The sequence below is a fragment of the Myotis nattereri genome (assembly GCF_964212035.1).
Source record: "Myotis nattereri genome assembly, chromosome: 5".
NCBI classification, from domain to species: Eukaryota; Metazoa; Chordata; class Mammalia; order Chiroptera; family Vespertilionidae; genus Myotis; species Myotis nattereri.
Window position 1 is genome coordinate 103,295,967 of NC_138080.1, and position 12,175 is coordinate 103,308,141.

Consider the following 12,175-nt stretch of genomic DNA (forward strand, 5'->3'; position numbering starts at 1 on the left):
ATGCAATCAAGAGTCACAGTAAAGATAAGTTATATGGTGCTGCTACTGGTGTAACGTGGCATACTATTTTACAGCAAACGTATTTTTTTTAAAGAAAGAGTACATTCTAAAATAGCAATTAAAAGTATAAATGTAGGAGAACCAAGATGGCGGCATAGGTTAACGCCGGAGTTTGCTGCTTTGAACAACTACTTCAAAAGTGAAAGTAAAAGACAGAACGGACATCACCCAAAACCACTGGAACGCTGGCTGAATGGAAGTCCTACAACTAGGAGGAAAGAGAAACGCATACGGACACTCAGAGGAGGCGCAGCGCTGAAGTCAGATTCTGAGGTGCGGAGTGCGCGGAGCGGGCTGGCGGCGGAGGGCGCGGTTGGCGTTTTCAATCGGGAGGGAGTCGCAGACTCTGAGCTCCAGATCTGGGCGAGTCTTTAGGGACCCAGACTCAAACGGGAGAAGCGGGACTGCCTGGTTTCGGTCAGAGCGAGTGCAGCTTTCTCTCCGAGCTTTGCAGCGGGTGCTGGGACTCAGAGAGGCAGAGCCCCTGGGGACAGGACTGAGAGCCGCCATAACTGCTCTCTCCGGCCCACCCTGTTGATCCTGTGCGACCCGCCCCGCCCAAGCCCTGCACACAGGCATTTGCCGGATAGCCTCAGGCAAACGCCAGATTAGCACCTCCCTAGAGGACAGAAGTTCTCTCACTGCTGACACAGCTGATTCTCATAGCCACTTGGCCTGGAGGTCAAACCCTCCCTGGAATTAGCTACAACAATCAAGATTTAACTATAAGACCACGAACAAAGACCACTAGGGGGTGCACCAAGGAAGCATAACAAAATGCGGAGACAAAGAAACAGGACAAAATTGTCAATGGAAGATCTAGAGTTCAGAACCACACTTTTAAGGTCTCTCAAGAACTGTTTAGAAGCCGCCAATAAACTTAATGAGATCTACAAGAAAACTAATGAGACCCTCGATGTTATATTGGGGAACCAACTAGAAATTAAGCATACACTGACTGAAATAAAGAATATTATACAGACTCCCGACAGCAGAACAGAGGAGCGCAAGAATCAAGTCAATGATTTGAAATGCGAGGAAGCAAAAAACACCCAACCGGAAAAGCAAAATGAAAAAAGAATCCAAAAATGCGAGGATAGTGTAAGGAGCCTCTGGGACAGCTTCAGGCGTACCAACATCAGAATTATAGGGGTGCCAGAAGATGAGAGAGAGCAAGATATTGAAAACCTATTTGAAGAAATAATGACAGAAAACTTCCCCCACCTGGTGAAAGAAATGGACTTACAGGTCCAAGAAGCGCGGAGAACCCCAAACAAAAGGAATCCAAAGAGGACCACACCAAGACACATCATAATTAAAATGCCAAGAGCAAAAGATAAAGAGAGAATCTTAAAAACAGCAAGAGAAAGAAACTCAGTTACCTACAAGGGAATACCCATACGACTGTCAGCTGATTTCTCAACAGAAACTTTGCAGGCCAGAAGGGAGTGGCAAGAAATATTCAAAGTGATGAATACCAAGAACCTACAACCAAGATTACTTTATCCAGCAAAGCTATCATTCGGAATTGAAGGTCAGATAAAGAGCTTCACAGATAAGGAAAAGCTAAAGGAGTTCATCACCACCAAACCAGGATTATATGAAATGCTGAAAGGTATCCTTTAAGAAGAGGAAGAGGAAGAAAAAGGTAAAGATACAAATTATGAACAACAAATATGCATCTATCAACAAGTGAATCTAAGAATCAAGTGAATAAATAATCCGATGAACAGAATGAACTGGTGATTATAATAGAATCAGGGACATAGAAAGGGAATGGACTGACTATTCTTGGGGGGGAAAGGGGTGTGGGAGATGCGGGAAGAGACTGGACAAAAATTGTGCACCTATGGATGAGGACAGTGGGTGGGGAGTGAGGGCGGATGGTGGGGCGGGAACTGGGAGGAGGGGAGTTATGGGGGGAAAAAAGAGGAACAAATGTAATAATCTGAACAATAAAGATTTAATTAAAAAAAAAAGTATAAATGTAGCAAATACATAAACCAGTACCATAGTCACTTATTATCATTATCAAGCATTATCTATTACACATAATTGAATGTGCTATATTTTTATGAGACTGGTAGCACAGTAGATATGTTTACACCAGCATCACCACAAACATGTGAATATTGCATTGTGCTATGATGTTATGGCATTACTAGGCAATAGAAATTTTTTTTATCTCTATTGTAAATTCTGGAACTACCATCCTATATGTGGTGCCTTGTTGACTAAAACGTGATGTGGCACATAATTATCCTTCATTCCTTTTTAAAAATTTATTTTTCATTTTTAATTGATTTGAGAGAGAGAGGAAGTAGGGAGAGAGAAAAAGAGAGAGACATCAAGTTGTTGCTCCACTTATTGATGCATTCATAAATGCAAACTTTGCATATCGGGAAGACACTCTAACCAACTGAGCTACCGGGCAGGGCTGTACTTCATTCCTTCTGATGGTTAAATATTACATTGTATGGATACACCACTTTTACGTATCCATTCATCTTTTGAGGGACACTTGGGTTGTTTCCACTTTTTGGCTATTCAGAAACATGCTGTATAAATATTTTTACACAAGTTTTTGTGTGGACATATGTTTTCATTTCTCTTGAGCATGTCAGTAGAAATGGAATTATTGAGTCATAGTAATTTATGTTTAACTTTTTGAGGAATTGCAAAATCATTTTCCAAAGAGGCTGTACAATTTTATAATCCTACCAGCAAAATATGATGGTCCATTTTTTCCACATTCTCACACACACCTGTTATCTGTCTTTTTATTTCAGCCATCTTAGTGGGTATTGAGTCATATCTCATGATTCTGATTTGCATTTCCATAACGTTTAATGACATTGAGCATATTTCCACATGTTTGCTGGCCATTTTTACATCTTGTTTGAAAAAAAATCCAATTCAAATACTTGGTCCATTTTTAATTGGGTTATCTTTATTTTTGAGTTGGAAGAATTCTTTATAATTTCTAGGTTCAAGGCCTTTCATCAGAATATGATTTGCATATATTGTCTCCCATTATGGAGGTTGTCTTTTCACTTTTTTGATGGTGTCTTTTGAAGCACAAAAGATTTTAACTTTGATGAAGTCCAGTTTACCAATTTTTACTTTTGTCCATTGTGCTTTTGATGTTATACCTGATAATAATTTGCTTTACCTAAAGTCACAAAGCTTTAGGTCTATGATCCACTTGAATTAATTTTTGTATGTGTCATGAGCAAGGAGTCCTAATTCATCTTTTGAATATGGATGTCTAGTATGTAAAACAGTTTATTCTTGTATTAATAGGTAATAATACAAGAATAAACTGTTTTACATACTCAGCATCATTTGTTGAAAAGATTGGTCTTTTAGCGTTAAATGGTCTTGCCACCCTTGCCAAAAATAAGCTGACCATAAATGTGAGAGTTTATTTATGGATTTCCAGTTCTGTTCCATTACCTATATGTCTATCATATGACAGTTACCACACAGTCTAGATTATTGTAGACTTGTGGTATATTTTGTAATTGAGAAGTGTGAGTCCCCAAATGTTGTTCTTTTTCAAGATAGTTTTGGTTATTCTGGTTGGTTCTCTTATACTTTCATAAAATTTTTAGGGCTAACTTGTCAATTTCTAGAAAAAAAAAAACAGCTGTAATTTTGATGGAGACAGTGTTGAATCTTTAGATCAGTTTGAGGAGTATTGCAATCTTAAGTATTCCAAACCATGAAAATAGAATGATTTTACATTTCTTTTTATCTAATTTATTTCAATAATGTTTTATAATTTTCAGTGTGTGTATTTCATACTTCTTTTGTTAAGAGTATTTTTTAAAATATATTTTTATTGATTTCAGAGGAAAAGAAGAGGGAGAGTTAGAAACATCAATGATGAGAGAGAATCATTGCTCAGCCGCCTCCTGCACGCCCCCCACTGGGCATCAAGCCTGCAACCTGGGCATGTGCCCTTGACCAGAATCAAACCTGGGACCCATCATTCCGCAGGTCGACTCTCTATCCACTGAGCCAAACCAGCTAGGGCTGTTAAGATTATTTTTAAGTATTTTATTATTTTTGGTACTATGGCAAATAAGGTGACATTTTAAATTTTCATTTTGAATTTCATTAGTAATGTATGAAAGTACAACTAATTTTCATATACAGGGTGGGGCAAAAGTAGGTTTACAGATGTTTATATGGAAAATAATACAATAATTAATAGATAATAATACAAGAATAAACTGTTTTACATACTCACAACAAAAAATAAACCTACTTTTGCCCCACCCTGTATTGATCTCACATCTGCAACCCTCCTAAACTCATTTATTACTTCTAATAAGATGTGTGTGTGTGTCCTCTTTTGCCTAAGTGCCCTGGCCAGAATCTCTAAAACAGTGTTGAATAGAAATGAAAAGAGTGGACATCTTTTTCTTATGCTTGACATGAGAGGTAAAGTTTTAAGTTCTTCACTATTAGGTATGATGTTAGAAGTATGTATTTTATAGATGTCCTTTATCAGATTAGGGAGTTGCCTTTGATTCCTATATTGTTTGATATTTTTATTATGAAAGGTTATAGTATTTTGTCAATTCCTTTCTAAGTCAATGATATATCGCATGTTTTCTGTTATATGTTATATTAATATAATGTATTACACTTATTAATTTTCACATGTTAGGCCAACTTTGCATTCTTGAGATAAATTCCACTTTGTCATAGTGTATAATACTTTACATATGTTGCTAGATTCAGTTTACTAGTATTTTGTTTAGGGTTTCTGTATTTAAATTCATAAGGGATATTCATCCATGGTTTTTTTGGTTATGTCTTTGTCTGGTTTTTGGTATCAGAGTAATACTGGCTTCCTAGAATATATTGGCAATATTCTCTCCTCTTCTATTTTTGGGAAGAGTTTGCAAATGATTGGTATTCTTTTTTAGACATCTGGTGGAATTCAACAGTGAAGCCATTCGAGCCTGGGCTTTTCTTTATGGAAATATTTTTTATTAATAATTCATTCTGTTTACTTCTTGTAGGTCTATTCTGGTTGTCTATTTCATCATAAGTCAGTTTTGGTAGTTTGTGTGTTTCTAGAAAGTTTTCCATTTCATCTATGTTATCTAATTTGTTGGCATACAATTGTTCGTAACACTTATTTTAGTTCAGTAATTATGTCCTTCTTTATTTTCTGAGTTTAGAAATTTGAATCTTTTTTTTCTTGATAAGTCAGGTGAAATTTTTTTCAATTTTATTGATCTTTTCAAAGAAGCAAGTTTTGGTTTTATGGGTTTTCTCTACAGTTTTTCTAATTATTTTTTCACTAACTTCCACTCCCATCTGAATTATTTTCTTCCTTCTGCTGGTTTTGGATTTAGTTTGCTCTTCTTTTTCTAGTTTCTGTAAGTGGAAGTTTAGGCTTTTGATTTAAGATCTGTTTGGTGACTTTCCAGTACTAATTCTGTGAAGCCTATATTCTTTCTTGTGTGGGACTGCTGAAATCTCTGTTTGGTTAGCTTAGTGTTTAATGATTAGACAGGTACCTCCTTGGAAGTCTTGACCTAATATAGTTATCAGCCTTCATCAAGAGGTTCTCTGTGTTTGCTGGGGCATGATTTCAGCACTCCAACAGGTACTTGACAACTCTGCCTTAGCCTTCACTTTCTGATTATGCAGATCCTCAAGGTCAGTCAGAGTTGTAATTAGGCTCTCCTCATGTATTTCCTGAGTATGTGCTCTTACCTGACTATATACATGGCCTTCTAGATTTCCAGGAATATGACACAGCTTTGCAAGTTCTCCTACAGACATCTCATTTCCCAATTTTTTCTTTAAAGTTTTTGGCTGTTGATTTCCTATTAGCCTCAACTGATAGTGCCACGATAGGCAACTGGGATGCTAAACAATTTTCATTGATTGCTTTTTGATGAATCCCTATGGATGGGGCTGTTCACAAAGGGCAGAGCTCTGCATCGGCCAAATAAAGACAAGCCCTAAGATTGGAGCTCTTACATTTTTTTGACATTTTTTAAAAAGTCAGACTTACTGTGGCTTATACACATAGAATAAAATTCATCCCTTTTAAGTATACAGACAGATGAGTTTTGACAATGTCTACATTCATATAACCAATATCACAATCAAGATATTGAACATTTCCATCACCCCCAAAACTTCCCTTTTTGCTCCTTTGTAGTTAATCCCCTCCCTAGACATGGGCCCTGGAAAATACTGTTTCTTTTTATTTTCTTCTTTTGCCTTTTCTGTAATGTCCTATTTGGAATCATGATGGGTAGTCTTCTGTGCATTCCTGCTGCCTTGTGGAGAATTAATTGGAGAAAGTCAAGAGAGGAAGCAGTGAGAACAATTAGAAAGCTATTATCCTAGTGCAGGTACATGATGGTGGGAACTGAGATACATTGATAACAGTGGAGATAAAGAAAGGAGTCAAAGTAACAGGGGATGAGGGACATGGAAACCCCACAGATGACTCCTAATTATCTGTGTGGCTGTGGCCTTTACTGAGCTCGGGCTACTCATAGAGGAAAATATTAAGAGTTCCATAACTTAATCACACTGGAAACATTTCAGGGTAAGAAAAATAATCATGCTTTCTCTAGCAAGCTATCAGAACTTCCACACTTTAAAATGTAAACCCATTCATTCTCTCTCATGGGCGCTCAGAGTTTCCCACACAAATACCCATTTCTACATGCACTCGAGAAAATGCCACTATCAGGCAGCTCTACCATGGACTGTATATCTCTGGGCAGAGTCCTAAGTAGAGCTTTCAACTTATCCCCTTGTACTGACAAGCTGAACAGGAGACACTTGGCTTTGCCAGTCTTCCACTTATAAGAGAACCTAATTAGATCATCTCCTGGCTTTGATCAGAGAGGGTCTTCAGAAAGTTTAATGGGTCAAAATGAACTTGATTGCCAGACGGAGACCAGTGTGCCAAAAATAAAGCATTAACCAAAGCCAAGAAAACAGTGTTGGCTGAGGCATGGATTGGTATGGGGCTCTAGGTATTTCAAACAGCCGGTTTTGATGGAAGCAATTAGGAACAGCAGTAATTGCCCGTCAGGCAACATTGCCATTTGCTGAGGACAGAGCTGATACATTTAGACACGAAGGCTGCTGGGCCTCCATTGTAGCCTTTTGCTTTTGGAGATTGTCTTCTGGTTTCCATTACAATGAATCTCAAACTGCTGACCCCATTAAAATGTCAAGGTGGGAGAGAAAGGAGATCTTGAAATAAGTCTTTCAAGGCTATTGCCATGGTTTTATTTATGGAACAGGGTTCCTATACACACTTATCTTACCTTTTCTTCCTTTTAAGTGATGAAAGAACAGAGTTCCTTAACCCCATTATCAGGGAGCTAAGGAGCCAGTTTTTGTTTTCTCCATGGCAGGACTATAGTCAGGTCATATTCTACCCTCTTCTCTTCTCCCTATCTGGAAGAGTAAATTCAGGTGCTCCAGGGGGACTTTTCTGCATGAGTCCTTTAATCACTAACTCTCAACCCTTCATCAGGTTTTAAATACCTAGTTCTACAGCTAGGAATGTCATGGAAATTTAGAGTACCCCTTTTTTCTCCCTTTGTTCAGAAATGCCTAATCACAAGTAGCTATTCGTGCATCAGATTATTTTATCTCAACTTCAGGGTCAAGAAAAGAAAGAAGGGCGCCCATCCTCAGGTACAGACAGGATTGTGATAATACATGTAATGGGTCTGTAGGGATATACAAGTTTGGCAGTAAGGAGATAGGATCCTGGGTTACCCTAGAGCCATGGTCAGCAAACTGCGGCTCGTGAACCACATGCAGCTCTTTGACCCCTTCAGTATGGCTCTTCCACAAAATACCATGTGCAGGTGCCTACATACAGTGCGATTGAAACTTTGTGGCCCATGCGCAGAAGTCAGTATTTTGTGGAAAAGCCGGTATTTTGTGGAAGAGCCACACTCAAGGGGCCAAAGAGCCGCATGTGGCTCGTGAGCCGCGGTTTGCTGAGCCGCAGTTTGCTGACCACTGCCCTAGAGAATAGCAAAAAAATATCCAGGCTCATTCACATATAAGCATCATATAGATCTCATCAGATTACTTGTCTTTAAGAAGTTGTGTGCTCTACAGCATGACTTTAACTTTGTTCTGTTTAAAGCTGTTCACATAAAGGGCCTAGAAGACTACCTTGCACATAGTGAGCTCTTGGCAGATATTTGCCCATTAAACTTTTTTGAACTGCAACATACTGGTCAGAAATATGGGGAATCTATTTAGTCTTCTGAGGCTTTCATAAAAATGCACCACAAACTAGGTGGCTTAAAGCAACAAAAATTTATTCTCTCACATTTCTGGAGGATAGAAGTCAATATCAGGGTGCCAGCAGGGCTATGTCCCCTCTGATATCTGGAGTGGAGAATCCTTCCTTGCCTATTCCTTACTTCGGGAGGTGGCTGTCAATTTTTGGGCATTCCTTGGCTTGTAGCTGCATCACTCTAATCTCTGCCTCTGCCTCTGTGTGTTCCTTTCTCCTCTTCTTATAAGGATACCAGTTAAACTGGATTAAGGGTTTACCTACTCCAGTATGATATCATCTGAACTAAGTATACCTGCAACAACCCTATTTCAAAATAAGTTCACATTCTGCAGTACTGGGGGTTGAATTTCAAAATACCCTTTTGGGGATACAATCCAACCCATAAATCCAGTTGTCTAATCATTTGTTATGAGGGCTCAGTGAAATAAAATCTTTAGACATAATGTCTTTGTGAAAAGAGTCTTCAAAAATCACAGATTACTATTCATATAGCCTGGAAGAGTTTCTTTCTCTTACCATTCACTGTGAGGATATAGTAATATTTCATAAAACCTAAATTACAAACATTAATACTTAATAGGATGTCACAATTTATTAATTTCATTAATTACCTTATCCCACTTTAGCCTGTGAGGTGGACAGGGCAAAAACTATTATCTCCATTCTAGAGGTTAAAAACAAACTGAGACTGAGATATTACGCTGAATACACAATAAAAGGCACATAGCCAATAGTGGAAGAATTGGTACTAGATTTCTACGAACAGTGAAAGAATTGGTACTAGCAGGGTGTCAGCCCACTGGCTGTGATGCTTTCTAGATCATTGTGATGCTGAGATGACAATTTCTCCTTAGAACTTTCATTTTCTCATCTTTAGGTGGCCTGTTGCAGAGAATTAGAGTTCATCTCCTGTTTCACTGAGACTTGCTAGTTCTATGAAACTTCTGTTCAATTCGATCTAACTCCCTATCTTGAGGTGCTGGACATGCAAGGTGGGATAAGAGGCAAGGGGGCAATAAAAACATGAGGGTAAGGAGTAATTACAATGAGTAGGTGAACTTGCAACTCAGCCAAGAAGGCATGAATTAAGTATGGTGTATAGGATAATTAGCAGTCATTTAGTGCAGGAAAATTGCTACCAGCTGTTCAAAACCCAAGACTGAAGGGCTGATCTGTAAGTGGTTATCTGAATAAGCAGACAGCTCCAAAATAAAGCTGTGCCTCAGGGCATAGAGGCTATGTTTTATTGTCCAGAAGAGGTCTTGCCCTAAGATGAATCCATTATGCTCATTAATTACTGTTACACAAATTTACTGGCCTGGATAAAAGCTCCTAGAGAACACTGGGTCATGGATCTGTGGGCAATCAGGCCAACAAAGGGATAAATAGGAATGTCAGGGTCCTGAAAGTCAGACCTCAGTAATGATCTCCCACTTTCTTCTTTGTAGCCCAGTCAACAAATACAATCCTATCCATAGCCAATGCTCATTTCCTCATTGAATCCCCATGCATACCTCTCAATAGATTAGCATAAACTATCTACTATTTCAAAGAGTCTTATATTTACATTCAGGTTTGCACCCAAACATAGCTGAGTTACCTAGGAACCTTCAGAACAACAATTAAAACATAGGCAGAAAATGTACAAGATGACCCTGCAATGTCTTATCGCACCTGAAAGTAAGGGCCCTGTCAAAGGCTATGAGAATCAAGTCAGAAAATCAAGATCATCTCAAAGAGGCGTCTGCTGATTAAAATGGGTCAATCAGTGCATTGATATGAATAATATTATGCCAAGGAATTAAAACACTTCATATATATTAAAATCTGTGATTTCATAAGATACTCAATGCCATCTTTGGGGCTTGCTAGGGAACCAGGACATTGGTCTTGAAACTGGTAAATAAAGGAAAGACTCAAGATGGCCACTAACAACAACAAAAAGAGACAATGGGGTGCTATGTTACTCCTGATAAAAGTATGTACACATCACTACCTATAAAGGGTCCTTGTAAAAAGTCACATCTACATCCAGAACCATGTGACAGGCGCTCTGTGGGAAGAATGTACTTCCCTGCCTTTGACTCTGGTCTTGGCAATAAAAATTGCTTGAAGAAGAGATTGGAGCAAAAGTGATAGTACAGAACTCTGAACTTATTCCCTAAGAAGTCTCTTGGGTTTCCACTCACCCTCTTGTACTCTTGCCTTGTGTTGGGAAGAGCTTCCCTTGGATAGCTGTTCATCCTTCAGACTGGACAGTAAACATATCAATGGTAATAACAATGGATTGAAGACAGAAAGCCACAACTCAATATTCTAGCCAACACATAAAACCCCAAGAAAGGGAGAGTACCTCCTCATCTCACTCACCCCTATGGTCTGCCACCACAACAATAATGACTACATTAAATTTTTTTGACTTCTCTTCAGATGGAGTGAAACCAGAGGAAACTGATTTAAGAACAAGACATAAAGAGTGAAGTAAAGTAACTCATTCACATCCACTATGATTTCATTTTAGTTCCTAATCTTTAGTAGCTTAAATACCAAAGACAATAAAATATAACTGGCCCCTAATACAAAATCCTTTACTCTTGTGGCAGAGAAAAATAAAATGTGTTTTCATTGTCCCCATGATAAAATATTTCTGTGAAATATTTCTGGGTAGAAATCTGAGTATGTAAATGGACAGAGATAAACATTCCTTATAAGCATTTCTCATGCAAAAAGAATGATTGCTTTTCTAACCTGAGATAATTCAGGTCCCCAATCGAGGTTTCTTTCCTATAAGATAGTGGTTCTCAACCTTCTGGCCCTTTAAATACAGTTCCTCATGTTGTGACCCAACCATAAAATTATTTTCGTTGCTACTTCATAACTGTAATGTTGCTACTGTTATGAATCATAATGTAAATATCTGATATGCAGGATGGTCTTAGGCGACCCCTGTGAAAGGGTCGTTCGACCGCCAAAGGGGTCGCGACCCACAGGTTGAGAACCGCTGCTATAAGAGGTCCTGGTGGTGCACGTCATCAATTTGGCAGACCTTGAAATTCAAATTTGAGAGTGGGGGGATCAAATACACTTCATCAAAAGGGCAGAAGATGTGCTCAGTTGAATCTTTTAACTTTTAACAACAGAATTTATTGTGGAAGGTTTGCAGCTTAGAGCAAGGCAAGGCACATGTGAAAGAGTCTCTACTGTATGTTTGTACTTTTTTCCAGAAAAAAAATTAGGAGAACCCCTAAAAGGACAAGGCCACACTCAGCCCTCACCATAGTCCATAAACTCAAGCCATCAACACCTGAGCCAGACCACTTCAGTTAGCAGTCAATCCAGAAGTTGCAAGCATGTGATGATCTTTCCCATTCCAGGAACTTCAGAGCTTATAATTGTGGAAGATCGTAATTTCCAAAAATGGTCACTGCAATATTCCAGTCCCACATCCTCTTCTAGAGCCTTTTCACTCCTCCTTACAAGGTGAACTCTATTTTTTCACTCTTGAAACTGGTCAAGGCTTTGTGACTAATTTGAACACAATACAGTTCCCCAGCAAGCCCCAAAGATGGCATTGAGTATCTTATGAAATCACACATTTTAATATATATGAAGTGTTTTAATTCCTTAGCATAATATTAATTCATATCAATGCACTAATTGACCCTCTTTTAATCAGCAAAAGTGACACCGTGTGACTTCTAAGACTAAGTTATAAAAGACTATCTCTCTCAAGATTGTTGTATTTGGAACCCAGACACCATGCTATGAGGAAGTCCAAGCAAGCCTATGAGGAAA